The sequence below is a fragment of the Protopterus annectens genome, chromosome 15.part0, assembly GCF_019279795.1.
Source record: "Protopterus annectens isolate FY-2018-M chromosome 15.part0, PAN1.0, whole genome shotgun sequence".
NCBI classification, from domain to species: domain Eukaryota; kingdom Metazoa; phylum Chordata; order Ceratodontiformes; family Protopteridae; genus Protopterus; species Protopterus annectens.
This window is the reverse complement of record NC_056749.1, coordinates 182,086,915-182,107,418: the sequence shown is the minus strand read 5'-3', so window position 1 is coordinate 182,107,418 and position 20,504 is coordinate 182,086,915. Positions and strand designations below refer to the sequence as shown.

The following is a 20,504-nucleotide window of genomic DNA, read 5'->3' as shown; positions in this document are numbered from 1 at the left end:
GTAGTTTTGTGTTCTCGCTTCTTTAGACCCCAGCTCCTGCTTTCTGTAGTGGTGTTGTGTTCTCGCTTCTTTAGACCCCATCCCCTGCTTTCTGTATTAGTGTTGTGTTCCCACTTCTTTAGACCCCATCCCCTGCTTTCTGTAGTGGTGTTGTGTTCTCTCTTCTATAGACCCCATCCCCTGCTTTCTGTATTAGTGTTGTGTTCTCGCTTCTTTAGACCACATCCCCTGCTTTCTGTATTAGTGTTGTGTTCTCGCTTCTTTAGACCACATCCCCTGCTTTCTGTATTAGTGTTGTGTTTTCTCTTCTATAGACCCCAGCTCCTGCTTTCTGTATTAGTGTTGTGTTCTCTCTTCTTTAGACCCCAGCTCCTGCTTTCTGTAGTGGTGTTGTGTTCTCTCTTCTTTAGACCCCAGCTCCTGCTTTCTGTATTAGTGTTGTGTTCTCTCTTCTATAGACCCCAGCTCCTGCTTTCTGTAGTAGTGTTGTGTTCTCGCTTCTTTAGACCCCATCCCCTGCTTTCTGTATTAGTGTTGTGTTCTCTCTTCTTTAGACCCCAGCTCCTGCTTTCTGTAGTAGTGTTGTGTTCTCACTTCTTTAGACCCCATCCCCTGCTTTCTGTAGTAGTGTTGTGTTCTCACATCTTTAGACCCCATCCCCTGCTTTCTGTAGTAGTTTTGTTCTCGCTTCTTTAGACCCCAGCTCCTGCTTTCTGTATTAGTGTTGTGTTCTCTCTTCTTTAGACCCCATCCCCTGCTTTCTGTATTAGTGTTGTGTTCTGTCTTCTATAGACCCCATCCCCTGCTTTCTGTATTAGTGCTGTGTTCTCTCTTCTTTAGACCCCATCCCCTGCTTTCTGTATTAGTGTTGTGTTCTCGCTTCTTTAGACCCCATCCCCTGCTTTCTGTATTAGTGTTGTGTTCTCTCTTCTTTAGACCCCAGCTCCTGCTTTCTGTAGTAGTGTTGTGTTCTCGCTTCTTTAGACCCCTTCCCCTGCTTTCTGTATTAGTGTTGTGTTCTCTCTTCTTTAGACCCCAGCTCCTGCTTTCTGTATTAGTGTTGTGTTCTCACTTCTTTAGACCCCATCCCCTGCTTTCTGTATTAGTGTTGTGTTCTGTCTTCTATAGACCCCATCCCCTGCTTTCTGTATTAGTGCTGTGTTCTCTCTTCTTTAGACCCCATCCCCTGCTTTCTGTATTAGTGTTGTGTTCTCGCTTCTTTAGACCCCAGCTCCTGCTTTCTGTAGTAGTGTTGTGTTCTCGCTTCTTTAGACCCCATCCCCTGCTTTCTGTATTAGTGTTGTGTTCTCTCTTCTATAGACCCCAGCTCCTGCTTTCTGTATTAGTGTTGTGTTCTCACTTCTTTAGACCCCATCCCCTGCTTTCTGTATTAGTGTTGTGTTCTCGCTTGTTTAGACCCCATCCCCTGCTTTCTGTATTAGTGCTGTGTTCTCTCTTCTTTAGACCCCATCCCCTGCTTTCTGTATTAGTGTTGTGTTCTCGCTTCTTTAGACCCCAGCTCCTGCTTTCTGTAGTAGTGTTGTGTTCTCGCTTCTTTAGACCCCATCCCCTGCTTTCTGTATTAGTGTTGTGTTCTCTCTTCTATAGACCCCAGCTCCTGCTTTCTGTAGTAGTGTTGTGTTCTCGCTTCTTTAGACCCCAGCTCCTGCTTTCTGTAGTAGTGTTGTGTTCTCGCTTCTTTAGACCCCATCCCCTGCTTTCTGTCGTAGTGTTGTGTTCTCACTTCTTTAGACCCCATCCCCTGCTTTCTGTATTAGTGTTGTGTTCTCTCTTCTTTAGACCCCAGCCCCTGCTTTCTGTAGTAGTGTTGTGTTCTCGCTTCTTTAGACCCCAGCTCCTGCTTTCTGTAGTAGTGTTGTGTTCTCGCTTCTTTAGACCCCATCCCCTGCTTTCTGTAGTAGTGTTGTGTTCTCTCTTCTATAGACCCCATCCCCTGCTTTCTGTATTAGTGTTGTGTTCTCACTTCTTTAGACCCCATCCCCTGCTTTCTGTATTAGTGTTGTGTTCTCGCTTCTTTAGACCCCAGCTCCTGCTTTCTGTATTAGTGTTGTGTTCTCTCTTCTTTAGACCCCAGCTCCTGCTTTCTGTATTAGTGTTGTGTTCTCGCTTCTTTAGACCCCAGCTCCTGCTTTCTGTATTAGTGTTGTGTTCTCTCTTCTTTAGACACCATCCCCTGCTTTCTGTAGTGGTGTTGTGTTCTCACTTCTTTAGACCCCATCCCCTGCTTTCTGTAGTAGTGTTGTGTTCTCTTGTTTAGACCCCATTCCCTGCTTTCTGTAGTAGTGTTGTGTTCTCGCTTCTTTAGACCCCAGCTCCTGCTTTCTGTAGTTGTTTCTCATTGGCTACCTGCTCTATTCCATGAGATTTATTAATATTCACTCTGCTGTTGCACCTTACTTTGCAGAAGATTCATTTTGCTGCATTCTGCTTTCTTGCAATTTTTTTCTGATCCCTTTTCCCAATTCTTACCTCCTGAACAGTGTTTCTGTCAGCCCTTTTGCCACCACTTACTGTCATTATACAATTAAAAGGGTATCCCAAGGATTTTCCTTCATAAGCAGTTGCCGTAGTGGTTGTAGTAACACCAATGTGGCATTCGCTGCACTATACTATAATCTGCTGTTTATGCAACATAATAGTGAAATAGAGCTTCGTAGTAAGCATCTGCCGAGTATGGACTCTTAAGTTATATGATTAATATATTTTAACTTGTGCTATGTTTGTGTAACTGCAATCCCAGAAAAAGTGAAATATTAAGTGCATATGGTGGGAATATGTACGGTTCTGAGACTGTGATACTTTGGAGTACTCATTCTGTGGTACAGCATTCTCGTTGTTAGTGTGTGTGTGTGTGTGTGTATACACACAGACACACACGCATCAGCACATTAATTGCTTCTCCAATTATTAGCTTATATATATGTGCACAAGCTAAACCCATGGATAAAAACAGCGATAGTATATCAAATTTGCTATGGATTCTTCTTTGTATCTAGCAATTCTCCTGGAAGACTTTCAGTGAATCCCCCCCCCCCATATTATTGTACTTTGAGTGTTAATGATATGATAGGATGACAGGAAGGTTCTTAGCCCATCTCTAAGAAAAATAAGTGCAGTGTGCATACTTGTGTGAGATCTGCTTTAGACCAGTCTTATCTCATGTTGCGTTTGTTCATGGCTTCTGTCAAAAAAGGTGTTGGAATGTTTTTAGTGCATTCAACACCCTGCCTGTTGAGGTTTCTGCTTAACCACAACAAAAGCGGACAAACGCAGAGCTCAGCAAACAACCAGAGGATAGTGGGATATGGGGCATAAGCAAATAAGACATGGCATTACACTTGCTACTAGGCAAGTTTTTGAGAAGCTTCATAAAGCAGGTATCTGATAGCAGTGAACCATTGAATCTGTTTGCCAAAGAAGTTTAGGCTCATCCTGTGTAGATGTGATTGTTTTTTTTATTTTTTTATCCTTGGATTGTACTGCTGTTTTTTTTTGTTTTTTTTTATCTTATGCTGTCTGACATAATTATGTAGTGTGCAGTGAATATCTGCTCCCATAACATTTAGCTGCTTTGCTAAGGGGAGAAGTGCATCTTATTAAGCTGTTTTATGTATTATGAGTTCATATCAGGTAGGACGTAAACAACAGTTAAATTGTGCCATAGCTGCAATGGTAGAAGTTTGCATAAATGAAAACTGACCTCAAGTGTAGCCTAAAGGAGAACATTAAAGAGTTCTCAGTTGTGTTTGCATTATTTGAAAGTAAGTTTTGAAGGACATTTCAGACTTCGTATCTGCATAGTTCTCAAACTGAAAGTCTTTTGCTTTCTCAGTAGTAATAAGTCAGACCTTTATATTTTATCTGCTGCCTTCAAAGCTTTTTTATATTCTTAGCTAGTTATCTATTCCACTTTAAATTTGCAACGTTAAATATTTTCTCCATTATTGTCCTGCAGAAATGTTTGACATTCTGGGCGATCAGCGTGTGATGTTATTTATGTAATTCAGCAAGCTCGCAGTTACTACATTCAGTCTTTCACTGTACTTATCTGAATAATATATCTGAAAAGTATTACTTATTATACCATGACCCCCCCAAAATGTGCACGCTGATTGGCCAGCGTGCACATTGTAAATCGAGTTATACTAATGGAAAAAGGTCCGGTCGCCCGGACTTTTTTCCATTAGTATAACTTTACTTTTGAAACACTGTCTCGCTATGTTAAATGGGTTTAACATAGCGAGACAGCTTTAAAATAAGCAACGGAGATCTCCGTTGCTTATTTTAAAGCTGTCTTGCTATGCTAAACCCATTTAACATAGCGAGACAGGTTTTAAAAAAAAGCAACGGAGAAAGCAAGATCTCTGTTGCCTTTTTTACTGTTTCGCTATGTTAAATGAGTTTAACATAGCGAGACAGTTTTAAAATAAGCAACGGACATCTCTGTTGCTTATTTTAAAGCTGTCTCGCTATGTTAAACCCATTTAACATAGTGAAACAGTAAAAAAAAAAAAGCAACGGAGATCTTGCTTTCTCCGTTGCTTTTGCCCACAGACATCTGCGGAAGGGCAGTAAACAGGCATTATACTATGCCATTATTTAAGAAAAGTAATAGTTTCTTTTCTTAAATAATGTTATGGTATAATAGCAATAACCCACTTCTGGGTGTGGGTAATGCTGTATTTACCCACAGTTGGCTTTGTTTGGTGCCTCGGGGCTTTCCCTCGGGTACAAACCATGCCAACCGTGGGTAAATCCAGCATTACCCACACCTAGGCGTGGGTTATCGCTATAGTATGTTGTTTTTCTACATTCACCTGACACTTCGCTTTTACATTAATTAATTTTTCTCTTGGTTACCAGGTGTTGCAGGGAGAATTGAGCCTTTACCAGCAAACAGGGGTGTATGACATAGAAATCCCTTCAGAAGGGGGTGCCAGCCCATAGCAAGTTATACAAGCATGTGCAGATAGATATAGATATGTGTATAGATATTTAATCGGTAGAATTTATGCAGACTTCTCACATTGGGCCTTCTTGGAACCTGGAAGGACGAGATCCAGTTCTGTTTTCTAACTAACCCGTATAATTGCCAAAATTGTTTTTAAATATTACATTTTTTGTTCATTATAGAATTTTGTTTTATAGTCTATGAAAATGTTGGCTTACTTTCTGGGAAGGCAGTGGGTTTTGGTGGAGATGCTGAGCAGTGACATCCTGTTTCACTGACCCATCAAAAATAAAATAACTATGGCCTAGATGAAGTGAAAAGCCCACACTGTCTAACAATCGAAACTGCCTTATGCACCCCCTTTCTTAACATACTCTAGGATCTCACAACCTCTGGGGTATGTTATATAGTGCCATTGAAATGGCACTTCAGTGATAGTGTTTTGTTCACAAAAAAAAAAAATACAAGGAAGTGTCCCTTTCATTATTTGTTCCATTTAGATTACAAAGCAGACTTTTATTTAGTTAATCTCTTGTTTATGAAGCATGTACTGCACCCACAATACTCCTGCAGCTATATTCATAAAAGAAAATAAGCAAATGAAAACCAAGAAAATCTAAAGGTATTAAAGCTCAGTGCTAGGAGACTAAACAAAAAACTCCACTCCCTAGAAACTCTCTTTACCCTAAAGAATGACCATGTCTGTGCAGTCACTAAGACATGGTTTAAAGCCACGGGGAGAACACCAACAGTGCAAGGTTATAATGCCTTCCACACATTTAGACAAGCTGCTACACAGACAGACACTAAAGTTGGAGGTGTCTTTATTTACATCAAAAATAAATATACCTCAAGGCTGGTCAGACAGGACAATGCACTTGAGCTTCTCCATGTTCAAATCACCATAGGCAAAATCCAGTATCACTTCCTTGCCAGCTATAGATACCCCCTGTATGACCCAGGAAACCCATACCATGAATTTTAACTTATTAGAAACACCATCCAACCTAATACCATATTTATGGACGACTTTAATTACCCTACTGTTACCTGGGAATCCTGTATGATGCCAATAGTACAAGGCAGAGATTCCTGGATTTTATAAACAAACTCCCTGAACCAGATGGTCAGTACACCAACCAGGTGTGCAGCCATACTGGATCTGGTCCTCACTAATATGAGAGTGTTGCACACCCCCTACTGTAATGCCTTCCCTGGTAAGGTCAGACCACAGAATGGTCTCCTTTGAAGTAAAAATAAAACTTGAACCCACAGCTAAACCTGGAATATTCAGGAACTATTCTAAGGCTAATCTCCTGCCATAGTGATAACCTGGCAAAATTCAAGCCTCCATAAACCCTGAGAACACTGCTGCCTGTGCAGAACAGTTCACAGAAACCCTGTACAAGCATGTTAATAGCTGCATAGAGGCAGTTGTACCCATCAGTAAGAAGTACAAAACTAACTCAAAAAACAAGCCACCCTGGTGGAATCAAAAATCAGGAGGCTGTATAACAGAAGGAAGAAAGTCATGGCAAAACATAGGAGGTGCATTAGGAGGGGGTGCAGCACCCAGCAGGATAAAAGCACTCTTGTCAAACTAAACCAACATCACAGAGGACAAATAAAGTCCACCAAAGCCAAATTTGAAGTGAATTTGGCCTCCCAGGCCAAAGACAACCACAAGGCATTCTTTACCTATATCTGCAACCTCAAAGACAGTCCACAATTGTGCGCAGGATCGTTGTAAATGGAGCCACCTATACTGAGCCACTCTTCCCCCCTCAACCTTCCCTCAGGAAATACCATCAAATACAGCTCCCCTACCTATCACTAGAGTACAGGTCCTTAATGCTCTAAGACCAAGAACACACTACATCAATAGGCCCAGACAGTATCCCAGAATGTCTTCTAAATAGCATGAAACATGACCTATTAGGGCCTCTGAAATTGCTGTTTAACTATAGCCTCCAAACAGGCTTTGTGCCTTATGAATGGAGAACAGCAACACTCATCCCTCTGCACAAAAGTGGGCAATCTACAGACCCTGGAAACTATAGACCCATAAGTCTCACTAGTCTTGTATGTAAAGCCTTGGAAAGAGTTATCATGGAAGTGATCAATAGTGGTATAGTAAACCTTCAGACACTGGATCCAGCCTAGTTTGATTTCATCAAGGGCAGATCATGCCTACTCAACCTGGTGGACAACTTTGAAAAGGTCACCAAAGCAATGGATGAATGCAGAATGGTTCACACTGCCTACCTTGACCTGGCCAAGGCATTGGACACAATACCCCACTCGGACATTAACAAACTCAAGAGGTTAGGTACAAACTCATGTCACCCAGTGGATAGCTAAATGGCTCACAGACAGGACCCAGGAAGTTAGAACTGGGGAGTCCACCTCTGCAAAGAGGCTAGTCACAAGTGGAGTCACTCAGAGATCAGTTCTTGGACCACTCCTTTTTGGCAATTACTTCTCAGAAGTCAAGGCCAATGTCAGTGATATCTGGCTGACTAAATTTGCAGATGATTGCAAATTAAGATCTGTAATTGAATCTCACATTGACACAAATGTTCTACAGGAGGGGCTGACACAGACAAAACAACTGGTGTCAGAGCCATGGCCTAAAACTGAATGCCAAGAAATGCATAATAGTATCCTTCGGGAAGTCATCCACCCCTGGTAACTATTATATTGATAACACACCCCTTAGAGTTGACCCAATAGTCCTGGCCTTTGACCATCACGTGTCTACAGTTGTGAGGAAATCATCCTATTGCTCAACTTATAAACAAAGGTATGGCATGTAAGTCCAAGGAAGTCAATGTTTCACTGTATTTGGCATTCATCAGACCTATCATTGAGTACAGTGCCCCTTTTGGTATGTACCTAACCAGGCATATCCAACAATTGGAACATCCACAGAGGTTCCTCACTAAAAAAAAATACAGGGCTCAAGTAAAATGTCTTATGAAGACCACCTCAATGCTCTATCCCTATATTCTGTCTCCTACAGGCTTTTGATGGGAGATCTATGCCTGACATACAGAGTATTGTCAGACCCCACTCTGATGGACCTCCTGCATATCCGCAAAACAAACAGCACCAGAATTACCCATTCTAAAGACTTAAACCTTGCCTGTGATATAACTAAGACCTGCTGGAGAGTCAGGTATGTATCCCAGAGACTACCCCTTCTCTGGAACAGGCTCCCCATGTATATGAAACAGAGTTCCTCCCTAACCCATTTCAAGTGCAGGCTGGACAATTGGATGACGATCAGGAAATTCATCCCTGGTTTGGCACCTATGTCTCTAATGGACACAGACAAAGCTGTAAATGGTTTATCTCACAGGCCCTAGCTTGTAAATGTTTCATCTCCCAAGCCCCTGTTTACACTTCTCAAGGGTATCAGAACTAGTCAGAGATTTGGGATGCATGGCTACACTTAAAAAGGCCCTTGTGGTCGTTAGCTTAGTAAACACCTATGAACCTATAAAGGAAAACTTTAGGTGCATGTTTATGAAGCTGTGTCAAACTAACTTCAAAGGTGCTTGTTGATCAGTCAGTTTCAGCTGTTTGTAACCTCAATGTCTCGGCTTCTATAGCTGGCTATTACTAACAAGGTGGAACTATTTAGAAATGGCCACCAGTCAGAATGATCTTAAGTGCCCAACACTTTCACTGCAAAGCATGATGACTTTCTTTGCTGTACTTGATGATAACATGCCACTTCTTAGATGGCTAGGAATTGGTGTTTTCCGACCATTTTTTTTTTTAAATAAACACACTGCATTTACTTGAATTACATGAAATATTTCAAGCATTTTTTTTTCCTTTTTAAAGGACAGAATATTCACTGGGCTGTTCTGTATTTCTTTACAAAGCAAAGACCCGCTATGCAGGCATTTGTTTCAAAGCACTAATAACAAACGATATTGAAGCATGTCTTGGCAAAGCCCCCAGTAATGTCCCTACAGATGCTTGGTTTATTATTTCCTGTCTGACCTCCATCCTATAAATCTTTAAACACTTCTACAATGTTGTCTCTGAATAATTACGATGCCCACAGAATGGAAAGCAGCCATTGTAAAACTGTTGCCCAAAATTCACAATGACTTTCATCCAGTTTCTTTTGTACCTTCCCTCACCAAATTCCTAAAGAAATTCGTCTACAACCAACTTGTAGAGTATATTAAATCTTACATAATTCTGTCACCTGGGCAGACAGGAGCATATATATTGACTACTCTGTACAAACTGACAGATGATATCCTGTAAAACATGAACAAAGGCTTACGCACAGGGACTTGATCAATTGATTTCATTAATGCATTTTATTTAGTACACCACAGTCTATTATTATCCTTACTCTCTTGAAGAATCAGTTACAGGGCTATTGAATGGTTTAACTCCTCACAAAATTGTCCAGTCAAAGTTCAGATAGGTACCACCTGCTCTACTTTAACTCACCCATCAAAGGGGTACCTCAAGGTTCAATGCAATCACCTCTATTCTCAGGATTCATTAATTTCCCTGCAGTCCTGGCACAATTCCCAATTATCCTGTATAGAACAAGGTGATACTTTACAGAGCAGACATAAGCTGTTCTAAAAATTAAATCTAAATTTGAACATTAAATACTAACACTGATCAACTGGCTATTCAACCACCACTTCATACTAAACACACAAAAAGGCCATGCTGTTTGGTACCCACAAAACCAGTATGTCATATTTAGCAATACATTAACCATACAAACAGAAGAACATTCCAGATAACCAGGGATATGGTTATACATGACCCTACACTTCCAACAGTGCATTCAAATTACAAAGGCAAAAGTAAACAAACCACTTCCTTTTCTTGGAAAAAAAAAACTTTCTTTCCCCAAATGCTAGTTCTGTCATAGGTGAGTGTGTATTCCTTTCTCATTTGGAATATGATCTAGGATTCTCGCACAGCCAGCCCAGTTTGCAATAAAGCTCAGAATCCCTGGTGCTTGATGTTTTTGACTTGAATTTTGGAGGGGCTGGGAATTGCCTGAATATGTGCATACTGGCAGTGACCTTTCTTTCAGGAGGTTTCTCCTTTCTTTGTGTCTATTTAACCCTGGAATTGGTGTATATGAGTTCAGAGGTCTGTGTTACTGAAGTTTTCATAATATACTATGTTTCCCATTCTGATTGTGTCATTTTATAATGACACATTTTGCTATTTTAAGTACTACATAGCATAAAGTCAGTATTAAGACCACATTATAAGAAGCCACTCTGCTAATTTCTTTTACTGAATTCCAGTTCAGAAGATGTGGTTACACTGTGGAAAGACTAGTGTAAAATGACTGTTATCTTGTAAACTTTACCCAGTAAAGTAAGTTAATGAAATTATGCCTTACAATGCAGGGATTTTCCTTAAAGATCTCATCAGGAACAAGCCTTGCCACTGCAGTGTATTTTCTGCCACTTGTAGTATTGCATGGTTAGAAGTGGCAACAGTACTGTGATGTATTGTTGTCCTAAGAGAAAAGCCCACAAAGCTGTGTACTCCTGCATGCCTATGCAGTCATTGTTTTCAGTCCTTGTAATAGTTAGAAAGGGAGAGAGAGAGAAGGAAGGCCATTAGCCTTATATTACTGAGTGCTTACAGACCTGCTAGCCATCTTAATAGAGACTGTCCCCGAAGCTGGCTTTGAACCATGACAGGTGTTACAGACCATACAGTGAGGCACGTTTCCCCTTTAGAGAAGCAGAACTAGTGGAGGACAATATTAAACGTTTGGCTTTTTTTTTTAGTAAAACACTGCAGGTGAAAAGGAGAGGTGTGTTGGGAAATGTACTCTGGGTATTTTGTGATAGTTAATACTTCAGGAGACTGAGAGGATGACTCCCCTGCTTTTCACCCTTGCCTAAAAACATAAAGTTGTATAGCAGCCATTTATTTATTAGGCAGCACTGTTGTGGCTAAACTGTAGTCAAACACCAATTTGTTTCAGATGGATGTGATACATAATTCATATATCTTTATTGGCGGTATTAAATGCAGAACCTATAATTTACCTGATTATCTCCTTCCACAGAGCACAATGTTCCTGTTTATCCTCTGGGACTGTCTGCTAGAAAAATCCTGCCTGTGAGTTCCAGCTTCCACCAACGTAGCACCAGCAGCATTCAGGTAGGGTGCTTGTTCTCATCCTGTCATTGCTCTAGTTTCTGTTGCTTATTATGGCATTTTGTACAATGGTTTTAAGTACATCACTTGATGAACATGGCAACAACTATTGTATTAGGTTCATGGCATCAGTTTCTCCTCTTATTACGTTTAAGTTATTGTAACAAAACTATCCTTTATAATGTGTCTAGTATGTAGGTTAACAAGAATTACTGCAGATGACAAAATACAGATTGTAATGTCCTTACTGTCATTGTCATTATGTAGCTGTATTTTAGGGAGAGAGTTACCACCTTTTCAGATTTCTTATTAACATGTGAGATTTTGTAAGGCAAGCCATGCCCTCAACCAGCTTAGAATGCTTCTATTCGTGTTATTGTTAAAAAAATGCTTACTGTTGTAGTTTTTGTTGTTTGTATGATTTTTACCTCATAGAGGTATTTCAGCTATATTATTGAAGTTTTCTGTAGTATTTAGAATAAATTTATACATTTTGTTCTCCGAAAATATTGGGTAATTTTCTGTTTTTTTTTTTTTTTTTAATTAATATACAACTGTCTAGATGAGGAATGCCCTGCAAAACAAGGGTCGGGACCTAGATTAAGTTGGTTGAAATGCTTTAAAAGTTTACTAGGTTGTAAAGGAAACTGCTAATAAATTTGACTCCATGAAGAGAAATGATTAATGTTATCCATTTCCAGGGTACCATCCATATTGTTACTAACTCTGGAGTGAGAAGTAGAGGTTGGGAATATATAAATCAATTTTCAATGAATTTAGGTATAAGCTGAATATTGTTTAACAAAGAATTGCAACTTACTCATTGGGCAGGAAATTATCAAACTGAGCTTTCTTTGCGTACCCTCCCATTATGGGATAACCAGTTTGAAAGAATCGGTTGACATTATTAGTATGAGAATATGACAAGAAAAGATCTAGTCCATTCATTAACACAAATTGCACCTCTGTATTGTAGAGTTTACAGTGTTGAAAAATAGGCCGATTGTAGTTGAGATGGCAATACTGTCCATGTGATAACATTGTTGAAGTAGTAGAGCATTGCTCTCCCTGGAAAAGTAACTACTTCATTGTCTTAACTGTCTGATTTTTGGAGCATTTATGTAGCCTAGGAATATATGGTATTCATGTCACATTTGTGTTTCAATCGCTAAGTGTCACTTTATTATGCAGAGTACTTGTGTACATCAGTACGCACATAAGTGTTATTGCCGCTTTGGTACTGATCGGTCAACTTGTATGCTGTACCAAAGATGGTGTTTAGTAGCCCCAGGTTTAAGTATATCCATACACAAAGCAGTCATCTCGGTACTTATTAGAGGGAGAGAGAAAATGGTGCTTGGTCCTGCCCTTAATGAGTCATACTGTTGTTTCTGGTACTGGACAAGACAGTTGCTTGTCATAAAATTTGTATTTTATCTACCTCTATAACTTACGTGACATAACCTTTGTAGGCTTTGTATGGTGTTTAGGTTGTATATAAGTTTGAGTATTATAAATGTAGCTTGTCACATCAAGTTATAATAATGTACTTGACACTTTTCCATATGGGTCAAAAGTGGTTTACAACTTGGCAGCCAAATCATAAAATATTACGCAAAAAAGCTCAGATGTGCCTAATGTGTGATAAAGTTTTAGTTGTTGCATATTACACAGTTTCAACACACATCCAAGAGGAGAGCATTTGGGAGTCTTGAAAGCTATCCTACCACAATGGTGTATGTCTGTTCAAAATTGCTTACTGTACCTCATGCTACATTTGCAGATATCAAAATGTTATATACTGCTTGCTTCCATGTTCATCTGTGGTCAGAGCATCACCTTTGGAATAGGCTTATGTTTAGATTGCTCACTTATGCCGGCAAATCAACGGCAGTTAAAGTGACAAGAAAAATGTGTGTTCTAGGTTTATAATAAAAATAAGTTGGTTACTACACCCAGTAACTACATTACTGCGTTGGAAAAAATGGAAAATGTGTAGTAAAATGACTGTAAAACTGATCTAAAATGAATACAGGTACAGAAGTTAAGTGCAGTATTTTAGAACATTTGTAACAATACCCAAGATAATGTGTGTACCTGCAGCCACACACACACACACACACACACACACACATATATATATATATATATATATATGTGTGTGTGTGTGTGTGTGTGTGTGTGTGTACCACTCTCTCTATATACATATTTATAGAATAATCAGTCTCTGCTTGTACAAGGTAACCACTCTCCTCTGCTTCTGTCTGCTGATATGTTTCACCTGTTAATGCTTTGCATCCTCACTTTCCAACCTGTGGAAGTCAACAAGCTTTATATGCAGCAGTGTTGAGTACAGATGTAGCTATATGATTTTTTGTGAACTGTGCCATCCTCTGATTTGCCCCCCATTAAGTTGTAGATCAAAGAAAATGAAAGGCTCGCTCTCCTTTTAAACTGAATTGCTTGCTATGTTTGTTGCAAGCAGCTGCCACAGTTTATGCTGCATAAGCAGTGCTATAGTGCTTCAGCTCTGGTTGCAAATTTTGAAATGCTGGTATGCATCAATCACAAATTTGCAATCTGCCAATTGTATCTCCTAACACTTTGTTTACCATTTTCCCCACCTTAAATACACCTCTGATTAAAAATGAGAGAGGTTTGGTTAAAATTTCGTCCTATTAAGTGTCAGACCATGTGCTGCCTGTACCTTATGACTGTGGCAGAGTTAATGTGTAGGGACAATGTGGATATATGCTTCATCAGAGGTTGTTGCATAAGTGTTTGTACTTTACAGTAGTCACAGTTCACTGCCCAGCTCAAGAAAAATACATTTTATGGTTCAGCCCATTTGCACAGTTGTAAACTTGCTTCCCAAGCCCTGAAGTGGGAAACGATAAGGACGTTGATGTCTGTTCTGGGGAAATTCGTAGAATAAACACTCCACACAGTGTCAGACTATTTCAGGATATTAGTGGCCCATCTCCATTGTAGCAGGTACCACTGCCTGTCTGCATAGCCGGCCTTTGGCATAGACCAGCTAGGCGGCCGCATAAGGCGCCTCTCCAGCAGGGGTGCCTTTCCAGTAATCTGGATGGTGTAAGTAGACCAGGAGAGGGGCACAGGGTGGTGTTGGGGGAGTGCTGCAGAGGCCTTTTGCCTAGGGCATCAGTTGACCAAAGACTGGTCCTACCTGTCTGACCATAAATGGTAGGGAAAAAAGCAATTAAATGATTTTAGGGGAGGGGTACATTTACCAATTTCCCCTCAGTTAAGCTTGTGAATTTTTTTTTTTTTGCAGTTTTGTAAGAGTTTATAAAACTATTATTTCTTATAACTTTTCTCCCTGTACCTGCTGCCACGAAGCTTTCTTTAGTCAGACTTGAACCCACACTTTTCCTAGGGGGTGGAAGATGCAGCAGATTCCCTCGGGTGAGTCATCTGGGAGTACCATCTTTTGAGCAGCCCATGGGGCTTTGTGGTCTCACCGGCATCCCAGGAATGATAGTATTATTAACCTAACCACACCCCTGGCAGTGATATGTGCACGTGTCATTAGAAGGACCACATAACCACTTATTCCTCTATTTTATGCATACTCCTCCATAGCCCCATGCCAAGGGTTGTTGTCACCAACGTAGGGGTTTATGCCCACCTCTTCCAATCATTTGGTCTACACTCATACATGACTCTACCTTCCAGCCGAGGTTGTCATTAAGAACACCAGTGTGTTTATCTAGAATGAGGCATGAAGGTGAAGAAAAGGAGTCTGCAAAACTATTGGGAAAAAAACAATGGGATTGGTAAAAGCATGGAAAGCTCCAAGTGTACTGTGATTGGATAGGTTGTCCCTCATTTCCAATGAAACTTCCTATTTTGTAGATTGTGACTTTGATGCTCTGTAAGCCACATTGTTTGGGGACCAGTTAGGTATACATAAAGCCAGAAATACCAAGTATAAACAGATATGTCTGACTGCTGATTGAAGTATATTATAAAAAATGTGAATGATACACACACTCACAAATCTCCACAGACGAATCAATATGTACTTTACAGAGTTTTAATTGTGAAGTTTAATACTTAAACATAGTCAGCCAGGTGTGTTCATATAGAGAAGGGGGAACTAAATTCCTTTCTGAGGACACATGTTTAAGCTGTGCTGTATAACTTAGGCTGTTAGTAGCAATTCACTAATATAAAAAAGTCAACACATTATTTATGCTACATAAATATTTAGAGGTGAGTGTATATTTTATTAACCTTTTTATATGGGTTGTAGCAAAATAAAGAAGGTACCACACACATTTGCTTAAACACAGACTTTTGAGATCCTCCTTAAATCAGTCCATGTGTTTTTCACTGAAATATTCACAGCTGTCCTTCCCTTGCATAATAATTTATCGTCACAGCTTTTCTTTAAATGTTTTTAAATGCCTTTGTACATAATTTTAACTTGTGAATTAGTATTTGTTAGAACTGGTTCAATGTATCAGTTGTCACGTTATTTTGTGATTTGAACATTGTTGATTATGGATTTGTCCCTGATAATATTCATGTTTTAATAAAGTTCTTCTTGATTAGAAAAAAAAATGATTTGAAATGCAGTGGTATGCAAGCCATGAGCCAAGATGCATCTTTTCACAGGCAGTTTCCGAATACCATCTGTGAAGCCATAAAGAAAAATCATGTACAAATTGGACTGCACCATGATATAATCGTATGGCCTAAACCCTTATCTCAAGTGAAAATGGTGATTGATAACATTTTGATAGTTTAGACATATGAAAGAAAATCAAGTCTCTGGAGAATGTGACCAAACCACCACAGGTCAATCCATCTGATTGGATACAGTACTATGGACAAAGGTCATTTGCTGCATTTCAATGATCCAAGAATTATAAAAGTTCTGGTCAAGTCATGACAGTGATGATGTGAGCTGCAAACCTTCTGACAGTCATAGTTAATGCAACTTGTACCCAGTAAGCTGATCATGAAATGTATGATCTGTCTTTTGGAGTAAGACAGAATGCAGATCTGTTGTGCAAAGGTCTGATGGAAAACAATTTCATATCTTAAAAACTTAAATATGTTAGGAGGTTATACAGTCATCCTTCTCTCTGCTATGTTGAAAAACACTTGTATTAACAGATGATATTTCTATCTGCATGTATAGCATTGCCGACATCAAATTTTTAAATGAAAAAGTAGATGTGCAGTAGTATATTTAACAGAGCTTAAACTGGCATTAACTTGTGAGCTACTGTCACACAACTATTGGATACTTGTCTGCAAAGTCTTTGACACATTAAGAGAACCATGCAGAGCCTTTTAGAAGACTTCAAAAGAGGTTGCAGTGGTTAAAACCTTTTTGATAATTTAAATCTACATATTTCGTTTCTAGATGCAGGGATGTAAGAAAAAGTGTGTTCTTTAAACCACTAATATGATTTATAGTGGATAAAAACAAATGCCTGCCAGTATGTTAGTCTCTATATTGGGCAGTAGAATGTGAAGGACTTAATGTAGCATATATAAATTATGAGCCAAACTGTAGATTTAGCAGGGTAAATGCCTTTTTTATGTTCTCTGTGTGTGTGCATGTGTGTTAGGACTTGAGCTTAGGAATAGACTTGGCATTAATGTTATGGTTAGGGTAATTCACATGCTCCTTGCATTAGGCTGACATGTGCATACTAATCATATCGCTGACCCTAACCCTAAAAGTTACCATAATGCTTGACTTTTGATATTATATGGATATTGTTAGTTTCAGTAATGTGTTGCATTCATTATTTTGTGTTCGTTATTTGTGTTTCAGCGTCTCATTATTAGGCTTTTGATTAAAAAAAAAAAACTTTGTAGTCATAGCACCAAAATTCACAGTTTATCTGTACTGAATTTTAATGCTAATGTTTAAATCTTTTTGAATATATTCTTAAAACATGAAATATGAAAACTAGTTCAAATTAATTTATGTAATGGTTAAATAACTGATGCGCCTAATGAAAAAAATAGTTTAGAATTTGCAGAACTTAATTTTTATGACTGCATGGATACCCAAGTCTTGGAATGTGACTGGATTCCTAATGCATATGAAAGTTAATCCACAAAAATGTACAAGGATTTAAGTACAGAGTTGCACTAGAAACCTGAAATAAGGTATAAGCAGGAGGTGTTAAATAGTGAATGGGAGACTTGAAACACACACAGATTTCTAGAGAGGTCTGCTGAAAACTAGTAGGTGGATTAAAATAGAGATGGTAACCCACAGAACGATTTTATCAGAGACCATAAAAAAACTTGTAGAAGAACTTAACATCCAATAAATCTGAAATGGAGGGAAAGACACCTTATTAGAATACAGGCTTATTTGTATATGCATTTTATTATTTTATTAGTATGTTAACTGCATGCATGCTCCCTATGTACCCATTATCTTGGCTGCTAGAACTGCCTGCCATGGTGCCAATAAGTTTAAAAAGAAAGATGAGAGGGGAATTTAAGAAATATGATAGAGAGGCTGGAGGAAGGTAACAGTACTCAATGAAAAGTGTAGGGAGGAGAGATGGAGGGGAATAATGCACTCAGGGTCAGGCAGAAGTTTGACTCAGAGAGCCATGGGTGTCAAAAGATCTGGGACATATATGAAGAATGGAGGAGCCTTAGGGCGAATGTAGGAACTGGAGATTGTAGTCCACTGGCTACACAAGCAGAGAAGGGTAGAGAAAAACTGGAATGGTGCTGTCTGACTACCTTATTCTTCCCAGCTACATTTTGTCTTTCTCTTTACCTTTCTCTCTCCTTGTTTGATTAAAGATTACTCAGGACTCCTGGGTTCTGTCTGTTATCCATCAAGGATACCGCATGGTCTCAAAATCTCTTTCCCCTTTTTTTTGGAATTCCTCATCCCCCACAGGAACAGGTGTTCTCCTTTCCAGGGGTGCTTTAGGATTGGTTGACTCAGAGTACTATTCAAGAAGTTCCAGTTTCCCAAAGGGGGAGTGGGTTTTACTCCAGAATGTTCCTTACACCCAGGAAAGATGGTATTTGCAGACCAATTTTAAACTTCTCTCATCCAAATACATTTCTGATGGCTCCTTCTTTTTGAATGTTCTACCTGCAGACTTTGTTCCCCTTTTAGCTTCCTCAAGCTTATATAGTGTCTCTGGATCTCAAACATGCTTATCTCCTTTTTTCAGGAAGTTTTTACATTTCTCTGTTGCTTCCTGACATTTTCAGTACTCTGATTTTGCCCTTTGGCCTCTCTACTGCCCCAAGGGTATTCACCAAATGCCTCACTCCTGTGATTGCTTTCTGCAGGCTACAGTGGTTCCAGGCATTTCCCTTCTTGGACGACCTCCTGTTTCAGGCATCCTCTCCAGTCACAGTATTGCAAAATCTCTAGTTTTGCCATTTCCCTTCTGCAAAGTCTTGGGGGTTCAGTATAAATTTCAAAATGTCCTTTCTGACTCCTCTGGATCATGTTTTTCTGGGGTGCAGAATCCAGACTGATTCTCTGCTGGCATCCCTGCATCCTCCCAAGGCCCTGGCTCTTATCTCCTTTTTTCAATCCCTTCTTCCTGTGGCTTCACTAACGGCCATAGATTTTTTGAGAGTTCTGGGGTATATGACCTCCACTATTCCTATCCTCCCTCTGGCCAAATTCCACGAGAAAGTTTCAGTGGTTTCTGAAGTCATTTTGGCTTTAACATTCCCCTCAAATTTGTAGTTCCTCTGCCTTCTCAAGAAGGAGCTTCAGTGGTGGATTTAGCAGTTGACTCTCAATCCCAGGTCTCCCTTTTCATCCACCTCTTCCCCTCAAAGGAGCTGTTCACAGACACTTCACACATGGGATGGGAAGCAGCATTTTACTCGTAAAGGTGCAGAGGGGGTTTGGATGCTTCATCAACAGGAAGAACACATCGATGTCAAAGAAATGATAGTTCTTCTGCTGGCTTTACAGGTTTTTCATCCTCTCCTCTCTTCTCCCCAGGACCCCTCAAGGTGTTTACAGACTATGCCAGTGATGTGGTATGTAAAAAAATGGGGAAGTGGACAAGGTCCTATCTTCTTTCCCGGTTGACACTCCCAAGTGTGGGAAACATCTTCACGCAGTTTACATTACTTCAGGTCAAAAATTGTGGCAGATTTCTATAACTCAGTCCCATGAATGGATGCTTACAGGGATGTGTTTCTGGACATTATCGAACAGTGGGGTACTCCAAAAGTAGATATTTTTGCCTCCCCTCTAAACAGACATCTAACTCTTTTGTGTCAGAGACCCAGGTCATCTTGTTTAGAAGGTAGACACCCTCCCTTTTTCTTGGAATGGGATGTTTCTTTATGGCTTCCCTCCCCTTCATCTCATTCCAAAAGTCATGCTCAAAATTGAACAGGATGCTCCCAAAATCTTGTTGATGAACCCCTTTTGACCAAGACAGCATTGGTTGCCTCTTCTGCATTTAGCTAAGAGCAGTCATCACAAGTTACCTCACAGGGTTATCTAATCACGCAAGACAAGGGATCTCTCATCTATTCCCACTCGTCCAATCTTCAACTGACACTGTGGGTGATAGGATTTTGATTCCACATAGCACCTTTTTAATGAGGACATGCATAAGGTATTGCAGGAGGCAGAGAAACCCAATACTAGGACATCCTACTTTATCCACATGGAAGAGGTGTTCTGTTTGGTGTCTTACTTGTAATCTGGTTCCACTTTCTCTGGATGTTCCTTTGGTTCTCATCTGTGTGGACTGCCCAATGCTGGGTTGATTTATCTTTCTGTTAAGGCCCACGTATCAGCTATTTCTGCTTGTCTGTCTTTATCACCTCCTTTAGCTTCTAGATTTGAAGCCAAACAATTTCTTAAAGGCATCCTACATATTAGACCTCCCAGGAAGTATGTTCCTCCTCCCTGGGATCTTAATTTTGTTCTGGAAGAATTGACCTAGGCTCCATTTGAGCCTTCAGCTTCCTTGCATAATTGCTCTTGGAAGACTGTACTTTTGTTAGCCCTTACTTCTGCCAGATGGGTGTCTGAGCTTCAAGTCCTTATGGCCTGCCCTCCTTATTTTGGTTTTCATAAGGACAGGGTGTCCCTTCATACTAATCCTTTTGTGCCCTAGGTGGTAAATGAGTTGTCCCTTAATCAGTCTATTCATTTGCCCACTATTTTCCCTTCTCTGCAGTCTGCTAGCAAGATCAGATTTACGAAAAGTCTTAGTCTTATCAGCTTTTTGTTTATTTTCATCCTAGGTCCTTAGGATTGGCTGTGTCCAAGCAAACTATTTCTTCTTGGATTTCTAAAGCCATTTCTTTTTGCTGTTCCTTTCATGGTAAGAGCCTTCCTTCT

The 20,504-nt window shown here is 39.8% G+C and overlaps 1 protein-coding gene across 1 annotated transcript in view; it reads left to right on the top strand.

The window, feature by feature from the left end:
* Positions 1 to 20,504, top strand: part of NEXMIF (neurite extension and migration factor) — a 1,441,710-nt gene that overhangs the window by 647,885 nt on the left and 773,321 nt on the right. Inside the window, exon 3 of the mRNA XM_044057672.1 lies at positions 11,058 to 11,152. The gene's annotated coding sequence lies outside the window, so the exon portion shown is untranslated. The remainder of the gene's footprint in view (positions 1 to 11,057; positions 11,153 to 20,504) is intronic.